Genomic DNA, 21,651 nt, shown 5'->3' on the forward strand with positions numbered 1-21,651 from the left:
TCAAAGATTCCATTTCCAATTTTAATAAATTGTTAAATAAAATTATATATGCCTCTAAACCTGGAGCTGATGTTCAAATTGAGTGGTATATTTCTTCTCTTCCTTCGCAATTTTTGTAGACAAAGCTAATAAAGCCACTTTAGTTGATAATATGAAAGAGTCAATAGTTGTAGAAAAGAGGATTCTCGCTTTAGAGAAGAAAACTGCTCAAGAAGAGAGGAAATCTAAGAAAGTGAATTTTAAGGAAGAACCAAAGAAGAAAACTCCTAAAGATCCTTTTGATCTTGAAGGATTACAAAAAGTTCTTAAAACTATGTCAAATGACATGGTAGATATCAAAAAATAGGTAGTTGAGTCTTCTAAAAATCATTTCCGATCTTTTAGAAGATCTCAAACAACAAACCCTCAACCTTCTAATGTCATATCAAATGTTGAATCCGATCAAGAGGAGGAAGAGGAAGAGACAACATTATTTGCTAACGAATGCCAAGAGGAAGAAGAGCTAGTTGAAGCACATGGATTATGGGATTTCATCCTCACTACATCAGAAAATGAGGAAGAAGAGCTAGTTGAAGCACATGGATTATGGGATTTAATCCTCACTACATCATAAAATGAGGAAGAAGAAGAAGCCTTAGTTGTAGAGACTAGAAGTAAAAAATCTATTGATTCACCTTCTTCAAGTGAAAAACAAAGACCATTTACTCCTGTTAATAAGGATAAAAAAACAATGAAGAAGTCTCCTCCCAGATCCACTGAATCCATCCCATCCCTGCCAATTATCCTTCTACATCAAAAACTCTTGTTTTTTATGATAAAGATATAGATTATAATATCGTGGAAGATATGAATAAAGTGAAAGCCAATATTTCCATGTATGAAGTAAGTAAAATTAAGTAGCAACAAAAGTTTTAGCTAAAACAATTAAATGTTGTCCTTACATCTCCTTTTGCCAACTACAAAAGCCTCATTAAGAAAAGGAAAGCCTCCAGATGATACTCCTAACAAGATTGATGCCTCAAATGCAATTTTAATTGGAGATGGTTCTAATTCTTATACCCCTCCTTTCTTATTGACCTTTGAGATTTTCAACAAAAATGTTCACAATTTCCTAATAGAGTCGGGTGTTTCTTCAAATATAATGCCATATTCAGTTTGCCTCAAACTAAACATAACACCTGAAAAGTCTATTGTGAAAATTATGCAATTAGATAGAAACAAAGTCAAGGTCTTAGGAGAATTAAATTCTATTTTAATAATATTATCTTCAAATCCAAGCATTTGTCAGATTATTGATATATTGATTGTTGATATTGATGAATTTTACGGTCTTATTTTAAGAAGGGATTGGTTTGAGAAATTACATGGTTATTTTGCCACATATGGGTAACGACAAACCAAATCAGATTTGAGTAGACAGAGAAAACCATATGAAACACTCAGTTACTAATTTAGATGAAGAGAATGAGCCTGTAGTTTTTACAAATAACATCCTTGGCAATTATACTTCATAATATTTCTTTGGAAGTTTTGTAGCTCTAGAATCTCCTATTTTAGCAAACTCTTCTTCTTCTCAAGTTGAAAATTATTCGCAAACAGATTTGATCTGTGTTGGCTCACTGAGATGTCTTTTTACAGGCAATCTTAATCCCTACATTAGTTTGTCAACCCGGGGTAAGTCTTTCTATTTCAAGAGTGCCAACACAATATCTGCAGTGAAGCTAGAGGTTATATAATGATGAATCATTGCAATCATTAAAGGCTAATTCTTCAATTCAATTCACACAACTCTGCAAATAACTATTTATGAAAGGAATTCTCACAACACACTATGTAATTCCATACAACTTGTTCCAAAACCAATTGGAATTGAATGCAAATGAGAATTACACTAAGAATCATTCAAATAAGCTTGAGACTAATCACACTTAATCAAGTAAAGAAACTACGATTATCGAAAAACAATACCAATCTATAACAACCCAAATCAATCTGTATTACTCAATTGAACAACAATAATAAATGAGCAACAATCAACAATCGGTTAATTGAATAGCAATCGGTAAGTGAACAACAACAACGATAAAGGATTCCTAAATCGTAAATGTTCTATGTTTCAATCCATAGAAGTTAATCAGTCTTGTCTCTCAAGATCTATGATAACAACTATTCAATTGAACATCAATCAAACACACATTCACTCATTCTAATCAAGGCGCTACTTAAGTATATCTCACAGCTTCAATATAAATCTAAGTGAACAGCAGTATAAATCAATATCACAAATCTTCAAGATAATTGAAATAAATAAACATTAAATCAATTACAAAGATTGAATGTAAAACTATAACACAAAGGAGCAGTGGAACTTCTTGTGACTGGGCCCAGAGTCGCTAGAAGCCTCTACTTAATAAAAAATCAGAATACGGAGATGTATCAAATGCAACCTTCTTTCATTAAATTCAAAGTAACAGCTGACAGATTCACTGAATTAACAACAGTTTTGCTTCAAAAAGAATAATTACACATTAAAAGTCTGAACTCTATCTAGTTTCCTTTCAGCCCTATATAACTTAAAAGAGAAACTTGGGTAGAAGCGAATCCTCAAGATCAGAAGATCATGAGGATTTCACAATATAAAATATGATCATATGATAAAACAAGAGTATTCAAACTGATCTTCCGCTTCCTTGTCTACCCCAAACGTCGTGGCTTTTCGCCTTTATGGCCTCGTGATGTCCTGCCAACTGAAAAAAAATTTGCCCAATCGCATCTCTGCATAAAAAGATAGAAAAGAATCAGTTTTTCATATTAAATTCGCCTATTCTATCACCAAATAGTTTCTTCCAACTTTAACTGATATTTTCCTCATTTTATTCTATAAACGGAGATAATCTTATAAGGATGAATGATAAATGAAGCATTAAATGAAGAGAAATCATACCTTTTTCTTGTCCCAACATACTCCCCAGCTTACCTTGTTGCACATCCTCATGCAAGAGTATAGTTTAGATGCAATTGCATGAGAGAATAAGTGGGGTATACTTCCTCCCTGTAATTCCTAAAACTATTCTTTTGCTTGAGGACAACGAAATCCTCAGTTACCTCGTGACCTTTTAAGTTATAATCACTACGGTATTGATCAGGAGGGTACCATATGATTGGGGTTCTATAGTGGCATCCTATCCAATCTAGTCCCATTGTTAAAATCATATTGCTATATTTATAAAAATGGGAAGAGGCATCTTGGAAGTTATGGTATCCGAATGGCTCTCGACCCCTCACAATGTTACTGGAAACTTCCCATATTTGCCTTGATGCAACCAAGGATTCTTCTTTAATATCCTGGAAGTATTCCTTTCTGGCCTAAATGATATCAGTATAGATTAGCTCCAATTTCCCTATGACACCATCTTTTTTCATAAACTTCTTATGGTGGACAGATAGGAGTAGTGGTTGTGTAGGTTCTCCTCTGACCCATAGGTCAATGCCATATTCACACCTTTTGAATGTGTTGTAAGCCTTGGCCAATTTTAGCTGATTAGCAGAAAAGGAAAGGAATGCCTGAAATTGAATGTCTCCTATGAAATGGGAAGGGTGGCTATCCATGTCATCCTCTAAAACAAATTTATGCATATAGAGCTCACAAAGGAGGTGTTGAACCTTATCATCATGTTCTCTGAAACATTTAATAAAATCAAGAGTGGTTTTAATTTCTGCCGGTTTACCAGCCTTAACGGCCTTGACTTTTAACAGGAGATATCTCTCCATAATAAATAAATCATAATTGGTGGCGGGAGCTCAAAAAGATAGAGTGTCTGAATAGAGAGAACATACAGTCTCCATTTGTTCTCTGGCTTTCTGCAATTGTCCCTCTAAATTTTCAACCTTTTTTTTCTCAGCCTTGTATTGAGTAAAAGTCTCGTCTTCAATCCTGGTAAGTGCCTCGAACATCTTCTTTAGCCTTTGGTGCTCATGAAAAGGGACCACCTTTTCCTTGTGCTAAGCTAGTTCTTGGTGAACTGTTAAAAGCTCATTCTTTGATTTTCTAATAACAGCTTCTCTAACCAAGGGGGTGTAAAGAGGTGTTTCATCAATTTGGACTTCTACATCTTGGGTCTCCTCAAGGTCAGTATGCATAGTAGCTTCAGCTACTTCCAGAGTTACAGCTTAAACATTTTCTTCAATATCAGTCTAGACAACAATGTCCGCAGTGAGGTAGGTCGTTTGAGTTCCCTGTGAAAAGATACAGGGCTCCTTAGTTTGTATGGTAGTATCTTCTCTGATAGTTAGCTCAGGGTTCCTTTTGGGAAAACCTCAAGAAAATTTGTCTGAGTCTCACCGTCCTTCGCAGAACATTGTTCTGTTTGTGTCCCTGCATTTTCCATTTCTGCTTTCAATTTCCTCGTTTTGGTTGCTTCTTTTAGCCAATATTTCAACTACCTGATTACCTACTTCTATTTTCTGTATTTTCTGAGCACCTTTTTAAGCTTATATTTGTAGGGCTCTTCTACTCTAGGGCTTCCATCTAGGGTTGTGTTACCTTCTGCTACTTGTACAGGCTACACTATGTCATCATCAGGAATGTTCCCAATTGGAACTGTGTTTTCTGGTGGGATTTCTCCTTCCAACTCATAATTATTATTCATTTCATGTTCAGGAGATCCCAATGAAATGGTATCTCCTAAACAAACATCATTCTCATGCTCTTATTCTTGGTAGGCCTCATCCATAGGGGACTTTGAAAAGGGAATATCACTTGGTTGATTGGCATCCCTCAAGTTTTCACCTTCAGGGTTTCTTTCTGCTGGGGGGTCCATTGGACCGGTGCCTACGACTTGAGTTTCCTTTCTGCTGGCCGTTTCTTCATGTTCCTCAGCTTTGAGGGGTGTTTCCATATCAGGAATTGACTCTCTCTACTCCTCCATGGCATCAATGCATGGCTGGGTTTGTTCATGACCAGAATTGTTAGCAGGGACCGACCGATCAGGGGTACAGTTCTGTTCTTTAGTGTTCCCTGGTTGTTCCCTGCCTTCGGTAAACACTCCCATGCTTCCCAAAACCCTTGCCACTTCCTCCTCATATTCTTGCAAAGGAGGGTCTTAAGGACTAAGAGGAGGTGTGCAAGATGGTCTGATTTCTTCTGCTTGGATTTGAATGCGCCTCTAGGCTTTTACTCTCACCGAGCGTCTATGCTTAGTTGATTCTAGGGGTGCAGTGGGGATCTTTCATTTTAATATTTTCTTTGGGCCTAGGGTTCCTGGCCCTTGCTTCTCTGTTTCCTCATTTTCCAGGGGTGGAGCCAAGGTAGGATTTATGATATTGTCTCATGTTAATTTTTGTTGTGCCAATTTATTTGTGATGATTAACTTAATTATCCCATGATGGTTGACTACACTATGTGGGTCTTTGGTTGTCCTCACTTGTCGAGCAACATCGTGTAACAAGGAATTTAGATAAAATGGTAAATTGACTGAAATTATTTGCTTTAAAATGGTTAGGAGTTTTAGTTTTTGAGGCTTTACCACGTCATGCCAGCCATCGCAGGTGATATATCTTTTGACGATGACCACCAGCTCTTGCCACGGTTACTGCAATGTCGAAGGATGAATTCCTTTCCCCATTCATACCAACTGCTGGCCTGGGTCCTGGAAGGCTTCAATTGCATTGTATAAAGGGACGTGCTTGTATGCCCATTTCGCCCCTTCTGCCAGAAGTCAGGTGACTTCGGCCAAGACTTCTTCTAAAACCACCGTGCTTATGCCTTTGACCACTGTACTACCATTATGCAGATTTTGCAGAAATTCTAGCATTAGCTCTTCATGGAATCCCTACAGTCTATTTAAATATTGCAACCAGCCAACACATTCAAGGATTTCGCGGGCTTGATCCGACACCATCAGTACTAGAGGCTCACTCCGAATTTCTCTTCCGCCCATAGCTGCTGCAATTAAGTCTGGTTCTTCTATATACAATTGTGTTTTTCCCCTGTAATGCAACACAGCAACAATGTATATCACAGCAACTATAAAGGAAATTACGCTACTTGGATAATTATTATCGATTTTATTTAAGTCATTCATCCTGTCAGCCATACTTAACACAAAATCGTATGTTTTCAGGCTCGCCATAATGGTTTCCATTCTTCAACCAATCAGAATTTTCTGCTAATTATTACATATTCCTGCACATCATGCAATTCATACTCTGGAGGTAATCCGAATGATTGTCACATAGTTATCCATAACTGGAATACATGCCATCCATACATAGGCCATCCCCCCCCCCGATGAGAAAAGGGCATCCACGTCCTTTCAGCATGCAGAAAATAGGCAAATAAACCAATGTGAAATAAATGTCAGCAACCAATCTAAAAAAATTCAACACACAAATCAGTAAAGCATTTAAGCGATATCCGTCGTCAGACGTGAATTGGTCAAATCAAAATAAAAACAGCAATATTAAGTCATTATGTCAAATATTTTACCGTGAGTGGAATTAATCACATCAGCATAATCGGTGGTTTATGTTTAATGACTGTCATTTAATGCTCGGACGTATGGAATATGATAAATATAGATTAAAATTACCATGTTATGCGGCTTGTAAAAGTGCTCCCAAATGGAAATTTTTGTTAGAAATACAGTCATAGGTGATAAGAGGTAGATGTCATATGGAAATATAAGATAATACTTCAATATCATAGCAGAGCCACTGCTACCAAAAAGCATTCATAGCCTCGGCATGGTTGCTTTTTAACCCTCCAAAATGATCCAGAGTCCTTTCTACAGTTTAATTTTTCTTTCTTTTGACACAAAGAGACCACTATGTTGGCATGGTGACCAGATAACCATAGTGCCACTCACCATAGTGTAACAAGGATGATTAGGCTGGCTCGTGATGAGACCCCCTATTCTTCTGACAAATTAATTATCAAGAAGGTCATTACCTTGGTTTGGTAGCCAAATTGGAATGTCACCTGTTACATTCTTATGAGCATGGTAGGTTGGCTCGTGATGGTACCCCCTATCCTCTTTGGACAATGTTTTTAGCATTTTACTATTCTATTTTGCTTCTAAAATCTTTCTTATAGAAAAAGGGAGGCTCATTTTCTCCTTAAGAGTCAAGGATGGTGTAAGACGTAAGAAAATGCCAATGGAAGTATTATACTCTTATCCCCTTAACATTATATCAATGATTTTTATCCATTGGGAAGTATAAACATAAGCTAGCATAGATTAAAGGTAATGAATCATTTCATGATATGTCCAAAAGAAAAGATGTTTAGACAGCCATTATAATGATACACTGCATTAGCTTGATGAATAAAGATAACCAACAAAAGGGTTTTAGAAGTCATAATTACATTGTTATTACCATTTTTCTTTAAAAGAGGCACACATGCAAATGGTGCTTATTTGCAATACAACAGAAGAAGGAAATGGCATAATGATCAAGAGAAAAATGAGAAAAATTCACAATTTAGTGCTTAAAAGGTGTGGCTCAATTGGAAAAATCAAAATAAAAATAAAAAAGTACAAGGTGTTGTTCAATTGATTGAACAGAAATCGTTCAATCACTTGCACAACGAAATCAAGCAAAAACAAAATTGTTGTTTAATCAATTGCGACAGTCGTTCAATAGTTTGAATAGTGAAAATAATTAAGAAATAATATGTTATTCAATCAATTGAACAATAGTCGTTCAATAGTTTGAACAAAAAAAACAAAAAAGAAAAGCAGTGTTGTTCAATCAAGTGAACGATAATTGTTCAATAACTTGAACATCGAAAACCAATGGACCGAAAATGTGTTGTTCAATCAATTGAACGACAAACGTTCGATTGCTTGAACAACGAGAACACAAAGGAAAATGTGTTGTTCAATCAATTGAATGGCAAGCATTCAATTGTTTGAATAACAAAAAACAAAAAGAAAAAATGTGTTGTTCAATCAATTGAACGGCAAATGTTCGCTTGTTTTGAACAGCGAAAACAACAACAACAACAATAAAAAATGTGTTGTTCAATCAATTGAACAGAAAACGTTCAATTGTTTGAACAATGAAAAGAAAAATGTGTTGTTCAATCAATTGAACGACAAACATTCACTTGTTTGAACAGCGAAAACAATAAAGAAAAAATTGTGTTGTTCAATATTGAACAACAATTGTTCAGTTGTTTGAACAACGAAAACAACAAAGAAAACTATGTTGTTTAATCAATTGAACAACAAATGTTTAGTTGTTTGAACAACAAAATACGACAAAATAAAAGTGCGTTATTCAATCAATTGAACAGCAAGCGTTCAATTGTTTGAATAGAAAAAACAAAGAAGAGAAAAAAATCCATATTTACATGGTAATGCCTACAAAGGTATGTACATTATTTACAATTTTTCAAGCAATTTCATTTTTTTAAAGAAAAAACAGTTGGGTTATCATTCCCTGCATCTAGAATTTGCATGGAGGGGTCCTCGCAGAAATACTCCTTGGTAAGCGGTTGATGATAGAGGTGCACTTGATGCCCATTTACTTTAAAGGAATGGCCAAATCCATCTATGGTAGTCAAGGTAAGAGTACCATTTTTATGTACTTCTAGAATCTCATAAGGGCTGAGCCATCTTCTTTGCAACTTTCCTGGGAAGTATTGGAACTTGGAATCATACAGAAGTGCCCAATCCCCTTTTTGAAACGTTTTCTTCTTGATAAGGTTGTCATGCCATTTTTCCCTTTTTGCCATATTAATGCAGTTCGTTGCAAAGAAAGCAATCGAGCATCATCTAGTTCGTTAATTTGTTGAAGATGCTTGGTTTGAGCTTATGTTAAATCCAGACCCACTTCCTAGGCTATCCTTAGATTCTTTATTTCGTATTCGATTGGAAAAATTGGTTCTTTACCGAACATAAGCTAGTAGGGAGAGTATCCAATAGTATTCCTCCAAGTCATACGATAGGCCCACAAGGCCTCTGGCAGTCTAGCAACCCAATCTCGCCGATGTGTTGAGACTGTCTTGGTTATAATTGCTTCTATAACCCTGTTGGTGCTTTCGACTTGCCCATTCGCCTGCGGGTGATATGAAGAAGTGATCCTATGCGTGATATGATGGTTTTTGAGAGTGGCAGTAATCTTGTTCCTTGTGAATTGTTTTCCCCCATCTGTGATCACTTATCGTGGTAATCCATACCACAAATAGCCCAAAAAGGAAGTTAATCACTGCTTCCTCTCTGGCTCTTAGTAAATCTATTGTTTCCATCCATTTTGTCACATAATCCGTGGCTACCAGTATGTAGGCCTTCTGATTGGAAGGCGAATGGAATGGACCTATGAAGTCTAATGCCCAACGCTCGAAGGGTTCTATGACAAATTGTGGCTGCAGGGAAATTTCATCACATTGACCAGGCCAACCCATCCTTTGGCAATTGTCGCAGGCCTGGGCATATTTTTTAGCATCCTTAAAATAGTGTGCCAATAATAGCCCATTTGTAATACCTTATGTCCTGTCCTTCGGTCTATGAAATGTGCTCCACAAGGTTCACCATGGGAAGCCTTCAGAATGTCATGGATCTCATCCTCATGGATACATCTGCATATACACATGTCAGCCCCTATATGAAAAATATATCCGCCTATCCAAGAGAGTCAGGCGCTACGCTGAACAATCAATTTTCTTTCTCTTGTTGTTAAATGTTTAGGTAGCTTCCCCACTACCAGATAATTTTCCACATCTGCGTACCATGGTGTCTTAACTGCCACAACAAACAAGTGCTCATCCAAGAATTGGTCATCTACCACCAGTGGATCATTAACCTTCGAGATTCGAGATAGAAAATCAGCAACAAGATTTTCCTTTCCTGGATGATCTTTAATAGTAATGTCAAACTCCTGCAAAAGCAATAACCATCATGTTACTTGACCATTTGTGATTGGTTTATTAGCTAGATATCTAATGGCAGAGTGATCAGTGTACACAAAGACTTGGTAGCTAGTTATATAGTGTCTAAATTTGTTTATTACATAAATAACTGCTAAGAATTCTTTTTTTATCACTATGTAATTGAGTTCTACAGGGGTGAGATTTTTGCTAATGTAATATATAGCATAAGGTTTCTTGTCCTCCTCTTGGCCGAGGACAACGCCTATGGCTACATCTGATGCATCTGTGGAAATGTGGAAAGGCAGCTCCCAGTTTGGTCCACGTAATACTGGTGCTATTGAGACTAGTTTCTTTAATCCTGCAAAAGATATGTCACATTTATCAGACCAACTGAAATCAACATTTCCAATTAGAGTGTATAAGGGTGCCGCAATATATGAAAAAATCTTGATAAATTTGCGATAATAACCTGCATATCCTAGGAAACTATGTACCTCTGTTTGGGTGCAGGGGATAGGCAGAAAAAGAACTACCTATATTTTTTTTGGATCTACCTGTATTCCTACTGCAGAGATGTAATTTCTCAGGATCACGCCCTCGGTCATCATCATGTGACACTTGACATTGCTTAAACATAACCTGGTAGCGATGCATCGTTCTAAGACCTTTTCTAGTGTTTGTAATGCTTGATCAAAATCATGCCCATATGGAGTAAAGTCATCCATATAAACCTCCAGTCCTTCATTTATTAGGTCAACAAAGATGCTTAGTACAACTCTCTGAAACATGGTTGGGGTGTTACAGAAGCCAAATGGTAATACCTTGTATGCGAATGTGCCCCAGGGACAGGTGAAGGTCATTTTGTCATATTCTTCAGGGGCAATCTAAATTTGATTGTACCCACTGAAGCCATCTAGAAAGGAGAAAAATTGCTTCCCTGCCAACGTATCGAGGACTTGATCAATGAATGGGAGGGGAAAGTGATATTTCTGTGTTGCCTTGTTTAGCTCTCGATAATCTACACAAATACGCCACTTCCCATTTTTCTTGGGGATGAACACCAATGGAGAGACCCATTTACTGTTCGAGATAGGATAAATAAATTTACATCTAGTAGTTTCTGCAATTCCTCTTTCATGATATCCTTGAGGTGAGGGTTCAACCTCCGTTGAGGCTATTGGATGGGTCGTGCATCCTTCTCTGTATAAATGTGGTGTGTACATAGTTGTGGATCTATCCCTTCCATATCAAGATAATCCCAGCTTAAATCCCCTTTATTTTCTACAATACCTGGATAAGCTTTTTCCTTTGTTCGCTATCCAGATCAGCATTGATATTTAGAACTTTGCATGGTTTGACCTCAAGTGATTTGTTGTTATGAATAGTAGTTGTCTGAATATGTTGGTCATCTGTATCCTTCAAGGGATCTTCCATGGCCTTGTTATCAAGGATTGCTTTCAACATCTGACATTGTACATTACTCCCATTAGCTGGCTGATTTATAAAATTTTTGATAACATCATCTTTATTTTGATCTTTAAATTCTAGTGCTTCTGCTACTGTGAGTGGTGAATGGATTCTCTCTTCCAGGTATGCTGGTGGTTGCTTACATATTTTTACAATGGGAAAATTTGTCTGGAAGGCGGGTATAACACCAGAGTTTTTACAACATCTCCCTTTGTAATAGTCATGTTTCCTTCTCGACAACCAATATATGCATCAATTGTTGCCAGCTAAGGTCGACCTAGAATCAAAGGATGCCCATCCAACCTACTCCTTGGGTTTATAACCAGGAAATCTACTAGATATTCCCATGATTCAACAGAAACTGTAATATCTTGTAAGGTCCCCTTTGGTCTTACCACCAACCAGTCAGCAAGTTCTAATAAAGTGGTGGTTGTTTCTAAGGCTATAATGCCAAGTGCTTGACAAGTTTCTGTTGTTAATATGTTAATAGCAGCTCCTAGATCAACTAGTGTTTTTGGAAAAGAGCAGCCATATGTCTGAATTGTTACTATGGGCTTTCCAAGATCTTCATACTTTATTGGAGTTTCTTGTCCCAAGAGTAGATCGGATAAAGTTCCTACAACATGGATAGTGGGTGAGGTTTTTACCTTCCTCGCAGGCTTCTTTACACATAATTATTTGATGGTTTTGGCATAGATGGGGATGTCTTGAATAGCCTAGAGGAGAGGAATCTTAATACACAAACTTTTTAGTTCCCCTACAAGATCAAAATCAAGGTAGGTGATCGATTTAGGTATCGCTAGCCTTTCGGGGAATGAAGGAGAAGTGAGTATAAGTTTTTCACAATCAACATGCTGATCTATTTCTTCCCCTTTCTTTGATTCAGTATTATTTACAAGTGGTGGAACATGTATAGGTGATGGAATATGTATAAGTGGAGTTACACTTTCGATTGAAGGCTGGTACCTATTTTCCTTAGGGGTGATGACACGACCTGACCTCAATCTGAGCTCATTACATTCTTTCTACTCAATCTCATATTCTAGATTCTCAATAATCTGTACCAACTGGACTAGTCTATCATTAGGATTCGAGTTCAGCTGAGCTGGTAACTGTGGTTGTAGAAGAGGTTGAGAATTATGTTGTAATGTATAATGAGCTAACAATGTGGTTTGAGGCTGGGGGCTTGTCCCCATAGGTACATTTGATATCCCCAGAGGTCGCTGCCAGTTTGTAGACCAATTCAAATTTTGAGAAGTGGAGGTAGGCCACTGGGATTGATAGGGATTTCCTTGCCACACAGGGGTAAAAGGAGAATTTGGCCAGCCATTTCCTGGAAAATATTGTGCTGGCCAGGATGTCATAGGGAATGGCGGACTTTTCTAGTTTGGGTAGGGTGATTGGCCTTGCTAGGCTGCCCCAAGGTTCTACGATTGAAATAAACTGTGAGGAAGGAAATAATTGGGATGCGTCTTGTGACATACTTGTAGGTTTAGCTTTCCATTATCGACGCTGGTTCATCAAATATACCAATTTTGTTTCCTCCTCTTCTTCTTTGAATACTACTTTCAGCCTAGGTAATGATGGACATTTTTCAGTGTCATGATCTCTAATATAAATGGCGCACGTCTGAACCATGTCTAACAAGAATTCTCATTGGTTGTGATTCTTTCGACAACGTGGGCAGAAGATGGCCAAATTTTGTTTTGCTAAAGCTTATTTTTGCTTGGCTTGTAGGACATCCAACTTTGTTGTAAGAGTGCCCAGGATATCCATCTTAAAATCTTCCAGGAGGTTGCCGATCTCCATCCGTGTTACACCTCCACTATGTGGTTTGCTTCCTCTACTCATTGGATCTCGGCTGATCACTCCTGTATGTGTGCTTCCTTGATAACACTGTTGAGAATGCAACAAGATGATGGAGCTTAGTGGAAAGAAGTTGCCTTCACTAAGTGGGCCCGCAGGCTATTTTTGGTGCAAAGTCTATTTTTAGACTATGTCTATTTTTAGACATATGGATCATGGTCTATGAGTTTTTGGATGCTATTTGTGGATGATTGGTCATGTTGGTAAAAATATATGGACTTCTATTTTTAGACATATGGGCGGTTTCTATTTTTAGACTGCCAGGCTAAAAATAGAACAGTCGAATATTATTAGCTCATAATAATATTTGGACTATAAACATTATCTTATCCTCTTGGAGCACTTCAGTTTGAGCTACAGATGTGGCACATGCAGTTGTCAGAAGGAAATACAGTTTTCTTATGGGTCAGTTGAGCTATTGCATGGTGGACTTCAGTTAGAGCTCATGTGGTTGAGTTTGGTGGAGTTGATTGAGGAGTTGATGGAGTTGTGTTTAGTTTGACTTGGTTGAACTAGTTGTATTTAGTTTAACTACAAATACACTAGTGATGAGTGATGTGAATTAATTGTTAATTAATTCACTAATTATTAACTCATAAAGCAACTAAAGAATACATCAGTTAACTCAGTGCATGGATAGTTCAGTGGAGACAGGTGTTAGAGGTTGAGATTGCTATCAGTTGTGACTATAGTTGTGCATGAGATTTGCACAATCAATGGATTGAGTATTGCCAATGAGGATTGCGTGGTTCAGCCAAGGAAATACGAGTTTTGCTTCAGCCATTCTCATCTATTTCTCATGCAGGATTGCGCAGTGGAGGCAGGCAAGCAGTGGAGGAGATTTGAACCTGTGATTGATTCAGATCTGATCTAGTTTGTGTGTAACAGGTGGAGATAGTACTGAGTACTTGTGAGGAGTATTGTACTATGTATTGTTACATGTTCTCAACCATTATAATATACAGATAGTGTGGGGTTTTCAGTTGTATGCTTTCCCCGGGTTACATACTGTGTTAATGTGTGCATGCGATTGATGTTTCATTGTTTTTAATGATGCAAAATTGATGATCAACGTAGAGGAGGTTATGTATTATGCATGTATTCCACAATAGTGTATAATCAGGATAATCTCTGTGAATAAGTGTCATATTATTCAAAATTTCTACATGGTATCAGAGAGAGGTTGATCATCAGATCTATTATTCATAAAGTGTTTACATTTTATTTCTTCAGGTAGAGTCTGTAATCGGGCCAGGTAGCCTCTGGATTCATCCTTCCTTTGGAAGGTGAGATATCCGGTAAAATCCCATATAGTCAATCTCTGTATGAGAAATACTTTGTTCTCACGAATTTTAGATCAAAATCGGTTGAGTTTTGAACTAGTGGAATTTAAAATTTGCAGCAGTGTTTTCTTGGTGTCAAAGTTGAAATGTCTTTCAACGGATTGCGATTGGAGTATGCTCTTGAGGTCAGCTCGAATTATATTGCATGGAAAGACAGGATGGAGGCAGTGTTAGATGATAATGGGCTGAGCGATTTCATAGAGGCTGAGGTCCCAAAGCCTACTGATACTGCTCAAGTTGATGCTTGGCAAAAGAAGATAGCAAAGTGTCGAATGATTCTGTTGGAGGGCATGAAGGATCACATTGTGTCCAGCCTGCATGGAAAGGCTTCTCCATACTTGATGTGGAAAGTGTTGACAAATCTATTCCAAAGAAAGAGAAACAAGAGGAAGTTGGTGCTCAAGGATAAACTCAGAAACATTAAGTGTGAGAAAGGAGACAGTATGCCCAAGTATCTCACGAAGTTCACTCAGTGCAGGGATGAGCTGGGAAGTGTGGGGGTGACTGTCGATGATGAGGACTTGGTGAGCTTGGCTCTCCTTGGTCTTCCGAAGAGTTGGCATTCCTATCACGACTCTGTCAATAGTCGGGAGAAATTTCCAGGATGGGAGAGACTTTGGTCAGATCTTGTGCAAGAGGAGATCAGGCGGAATACCAGGGACGGATCTTCATCAAAGGCAACTGATAAAGAAAATTGCACTTTGGCTACCAAAGCAAAGAAGGGGAAGAACAAGAAAGCTTCTCATTCCAGTGCGAAAGGCAAGAAGCAGGACATGTCCAAGGTGAAGTGCTTTCACTGTCACCAGCACGGACACTATGCCACAAATTGTCCGCAAAAGAAGAAAAATATGCAAGTTGCTGGATCTGTAGTGGGAGAGGCCTTAGCCTCGCAGTTTGAGGTTGATTTTTCGTTGATCGCATGCTTGGTATCAAGTTTGATGGGATCAGTATGGTTCTTGGACAGTGGTGCGTCTTTTCACATGACAGGAGATTGAGATTTGCTTTCTGATCTGGAGGAGAAAGATCTTGGAGTGCACATCAAGATGGGCGATGATGGTAGATACAGTGTGACCGGTATCAGTACCATTTCCTTTGAGAGGGAGTCTGGTAAACCCTTTGTATTGAAGGAAGTGATGCATGTTGCAGGATTGAAAAAGAATCTTATCTTTGTGGTGATGTCATAAGACAAGGGATATGATGTTGTTTTCAGTGAGGGAAAGGCTTTCCTGCGTAGTAAGACAACTGGAGAAACCCGAAAGATAGGGGTTCGAGTCAGGAACCTTTATCCGTTGCATGTAGATGGCTGCGCAACAATGGCATGCAAAGCAGAAGGATTGGTGAGCCGAGATGAGGGCGAGCTATGGCACAGGAGATTGGGCCACCTTCACTATGGAGCCTTGAAGATACTGCAACAGATTACTACAGGGCTTCCTAAAGGCACTCTTGCGTAGTCAGATCAGTGCAAGGGGTGTACTTTGGGAAAATTTGTGAAAGCCACCTTTCACGAGAAGGATAGTCACGCCACGACGATCCTTGAGAGAATTCACACAGACGTGTGTGGACCTTTCTCAGTAGCTTCGGCAGCAAAGCACAGGTACTATGTGATCTTTGTTGATGATTTCTCTCGAAAGTGTTGGATCTTCTTCATGCAAAAGAAGAGCGAGACATACTCAAAGTTCTGTGAGTTCAAAGAACTGGTCGAGAAGGATTCGGGAAAGAAGGTGAAGGCTCTTAGGAGCGAAAATGGTGGTGAATTCATCTCTGGCGAGTTCAAGGACTTCTGCAATGCAGAAGGGATTTGAAGAGAGCTCATAGCTCCCCATAACCCACAGCAGAACAGGGTTGCTAAGCGGAAGAACAGAACGATCGTGGGTGTTGCATGGGCGATGTTGCATGATCAGGTCCTACCCCTTCACTTGTAGGCGAAAGCATGCAATAATGAAGTATATGTGCAGAACCGTTGTCCTCACAGGATACTTGGCATGGGTACACCCGAGGAGACTTATTCTGGTAAGAGGCCTGATATTTCTCATTTGAGGATTTTTGGTTCTAATGTTTACATGCATGTGACGAAGGATGCCAGGAAGAAGCTGGAGCCGACCGCAAAGGTTGGGATATTTGTGTGGTACACTGATACGCCCCACAACTATCGTGTATATTTGCCAGACAGTCGCAAGACTATTGTGCAACGGGATATCAAATTTTAGGAGGAGAAAACCATGAAGTTTTCGCTTGAGAGGGAGCCACACTTGCATGCAGAAGAGGAGCTATTAGTTCCTAAGGATGAGCTTCAGGATGTGGATCAGCCACAAGACGAAGTTCATGGAGTGGAAGAGACCACTCATGTAGCACCAACCATCAGAGGGCGAAAGCACATTACAGAAGCTGAGCGACTGGCTCAAGATGCAGAGAAGGTTGTAGGACTACCTACAGCTCAACGTAGACAGAGACAGTCACCTGATCGGTACACTAGATACATGGCTCTTGTGAGCAAATTTTTCATAACTGAGCCATCCTCTTTCGAGGAAGCTGTGGAGGATCCCGCATGGGTAGATGCCATGGTGAAAGAGTATGATTCGATTGTCAGAAACAGTGCATGGGAGATTATCACAAGACCGGAAGAGAAATCAGTGGTGGGTTCGAGATGGATCTACAAAGTGAAGCAGGCAGTTGACGGGAGTGTGGAGAAGTACAAGGCAAGATTTGTTGCTCGAGGCTTTTCACAGATAGAGGGGATCGATTATGAGGAGACCTTTGCACCTGTCGCAAGGTATTCTTCCATACAGACGATTCTTGCTCTCTCAGCGCAAATGGGCTGGCACATTCATCAGATGGATGTGAAGACTGCGTTCCTCAATGAATTCATTAAGGAGGAGGTGTACATAGAGCAGCCCGAAGGTTTCGAGATCTTCAACAGTGAGTCGCATGTGTGCAGGCTCAAGAGAGCGTTGTATGGGTTGAAACAAGAACCACGTGCTTGGTACACACGGATAGACAGTTATTTCACTGGACTTGGATTCTCCAAGAGTGAGGTGGATCCTAACCTATACCAGATTGTGGTGGAGGGTAAGTTGCTTATCATTGTACTTTATGTAGATGATTTGATTCTGACAGGTGATGAGCTGGTTATATTTTCATGCAAGGATGATCTTGCTAGGGAGGTTGAGATGAAGGACTTGGGCCTCCTTCATTATTTCGTGGGATTGGAAATTTGGGAGCGTAGTGATGGACTATTTGTTTCTCAGGGTAAGTATGCTCGGGAGATACTAGAGAAGTTCAACATGCATGGCTGCAAGCCTGTTGATACTCCTCTTCCTGGAGGTTGGAGGAAGGAGGATGCTACTTCAGCAGAAGTAGTGGATGCCACTGTTTATTGACAGTTGGTGGGGTCGCTTATGTATCTGGTCAACACACGACCCGATATATGCTATGCTGTTAACTAGCTTTCACAAGCTATGGTTAAGCCAACCAAGCTCTTTTGGAAGGCAGGCAAGCATGTATTATGTTATCTCATAGGCACATCGGGATATGGATTGTGGTACAGATAAGAGGATGAGGTGAAGCTATGTGGCTTCACGGATGCAGATTGGGCAGGCAGCCCAACGGAAAAAAAGAGCACATCTGGAGGGATTTTCGGTATCGGGTCGATAGCAGTTTCTTGGTACAGCAGGAAGCAGAGATCCGTGGCACTCAGTTCAGCCGAGGCTGAGTATATGGCAGTAAGTTTGGCTACATGCAAGGCTATATGGATGAGGAAGATCCTGGTCGGGTTGTTTGGTTCATACTTGGAGCCTACTGTGATTTATTGTGACAACCAAAGTTGCATTAAACTCTCGGTTAATCCAGTATTTCATGATATATCTAAGCACATTGACATCAGGTACCATCATATCAGAGATTGTGTGCAGCGGAGAATCATGTTACTTTCATACATTCCAACGAAGGATCAGGATGCTGATATCTTGACGAAGGCACTCACCAGGAGCAAATTCGAATACCACCGAGGCAGGATATGGGTTGCTGATAATCCATATCTTGTTGCGAGGGAGTGTTGAGAATGCAACAAGATTATGGAGCTTAGTGGAAAGGAGTTGCCTTCACTAAGTGGGCCCACAGGCTATTTTTGGCGCAAAGTCTATTTTTAGACTATGTCTATCTTTAGACATATGGATCATGGTCTATGAGTTGCAGGATGCTATTTGTGGATGATTGGTCATGTTGGTAAAAATAGATGGACTTCTATTTTTAGACATATGGGTAGTTTCTATTTTTATACTGCCAGGCTAAAAATAGAACAGTCGAATATTATTAGCTCATAATAATATTTGGACTATAAACATTATCTTATCCTCTTGGATCACTTCAGTTTGAGCTACAGATGTGGCACATGCAGTTGTCAGAAGGAAATATGATTTTCTTATGGGTCAGTTGAGCTATTGCATGGTGGACTTCAGTTAGAACTCATGTGGTTGAGTTTGGTGGAGTTGATTGAGGAGTTGATGGAGTTGTGTTCAGTTTGACTTGGTTGAACTAGTTGTATTTAGTTTAACTACAAATACACTAGTGATGAGTGATGTGAATTAATTGTTAATTAATTCACTAATTATTAACTCATAAAGAAACTAAAGAATACATCAGTTAACTCAGTGCATGGACAGTTCAGTGGAGACAGGTGTTAGAGGTTGAGATTTCTATCAGTTGTGATTATAGTTGTGCATGATATTTGCACAATCAATGGATTGAGTATTGCAAATGAGGATTGTGTGGTTCAGCCAAGGAAATACGAGTTTTTCTTCAGCCATTCTCATCTATTTCTCATGCAGGATTGCGCAGTGGAGGCAGGCAAGCAGTGGAGGAGATTTGAACCTGTGATTGATTCAGATCTGAGCTAGTTTGTGTGTAACAGGTGGAGATAGTACTGAGTATTTGTGAGGAGTATTATACTATGTATTGTTACATGTTCTCAACCATTATAATATACAGATAGTGTGGGGTTTTCAGCTGTATTCTTTCCCCGGGTTACATACTGTGTTAATGTGTGCATGCGATTGATGTTTCATTCTTTTTAATGCTGCAAAATTGATGATCAATGTAGAGGAGGTTATGTATTATGCATGTATTCCGCAATAGTGTATAATCAGGATAATCTCTGTGAATAATTGTCATATTATTCAAAATTTCTACAAACACCTAATACACAAATGAATAATTTCATCATACTCTTCCTGAGAAATATCCCCTTTTCCCATTAAGTTTAGAGTTTCTACCCATTCCTCTTTCATTCCTTTAATTAATATAGCTCTTCGGACTTCTTTTGGTAGGGTAGTGTGTGGAGATCTCTACAAATTATAATGAAATCCTTCTACATATTCTTCTAATGTTTCATTATCTTTTGCAGTCATCTTGAAAATCTCGTCTTTCAGTTTCCTAGTTTTACAAAAGTCCTAATATATTTTAAGGAAGGAGGTTTTCATTTCATCCCAAGAATTGATGGTTCACCCACCTAGACCCATAAACCATCTTAAATTTTCCCCTTTCAGAGTGGAAGGGAACAATTTCAGTTTTTGGGGGTCAGTGGTATAGTCATACCCTCTACAGAGGACATCAAACTCAAACAGGAAAGCATCAGGATCCTCTGTGATCATCCTATGGAATGTTGGGATGTTATGCAAAGGAATAGCCTTCACAGGGGCATTGGCCACCTAGCCAACTATGGGGTACTCTAATGTCTAGGTTTGACCTTAGGGTGGCTGATATGCCATTTGATCAAAGATGTACCAATAATCTTCAAGGATTTCAAGGGGTGCTTCCGTAATAAACAAAGAATTAGAAACTTGAGTTAGCTTTACAGCACTCCCTAGGTCTGAAATCTCAGGAGATCCTTGTTCAGATAGTTGTGGTTCTGCTTTAGCAGCCCCACTAGTTTCTCCTTTTCCTTCTCATAAGTTACAGGATTTTCCCTCTTGTAAAGGATCAGAGTGTAGGCTTATTGTAGCTTGAAAACTCTGTTCCGATCCTCCTACTTGGCTTTGAATCTTAGCATGAGCTACAGATGGTGAGTCTGCTGCTTGAGGGATAGTAGTAGAACTTTTTCCAGGTATAGCCTGGAATCCTACTAATGCTTGAGACTCTGCTCTTCTTATGATTTCGTCTATAAAGCTTGTTCTCCCAAGTTTCACCAATCCTTCGGGTTTTGTGGGTTTTGGTGGAGGATTCTGCTCTTTTTCTATCTTTTTATTTCTAGTCATTCATAAACAAATTCCTATTTAACCTCTAAGATTTTGCTATAAAGCAGGTAGGTAAGTGTTATCTCAAAATCAAGCCCTGGAAGGCTGCAGACCAGGAAGACTTCAAGTAACTGTTTCAAACCAATATTTTAGCTAAGGCTTAGCCTCCTTAGCTTGAGAGGGCTCTCTCAAAGGATTAAAGGTTTTTTGATTATGATCAAGATGGATAACTCTTTGTGAAAAAAATAGGAATAAAGATGGTGGAAACAAAATTAACAAGTATCCATTGGGCTTATGGAGTCATATGTGATTTAGTATTAACAGTAGGATTGGCTTTGCATAAAAGTCAAGGCATTCAGATTTCAATATAGGTAGAGCACACCAAACACAAAAAAGACAGTCTACGAGTATATGAAGGAAATTAGAACACTGCAAGTGATTTCTAAGTAATCAAATACTCATAACACTGTAGATAACATGAAAAGACAACAAAATAAACTCATACATTGAACTCTCTATGATTCTTGAGAAGCATAAGCTAGCACTGTATTACCAAAAAAAATAGAGTCTTTACATAAGCCAAATATCAGAGCTCTTTTACATAAATTTCCAACCTCTATTACATTTCTCTTTCTCCTATATATAGAGCTCTTCTACCTAACTGAGATTCCTCCTCAAGCATTAGGGGAACTCGAATTCTGCCTATGATGACACCTACTAACATTTGAAACTAACTAATAAATACAACGGACTGCAAACTAGCAGTTTTAAAGTCCTAAGACAATTAGGATTCTAACTCTTCATCGCGCTGGTAGATAACATTAATTACAATCAAATCTCTTTCTTTGACGGATGGTCTCCTTCAATTTAGCTG

This window comes from Pinus tabuliformis, chromosome J (genome assembly GCF_031772625.1).
Source record: "Pinus tabuliformis cultivar Carrire ecotype Pingquan chromosome J, CPIR1, whole genome shotgun sequence".
NCBI lineage: Eukaryota > Viridiplantae > Streptophyta > Pinopsida > Pinales > Pinaceae > Pinus > Pinus tabuliformis.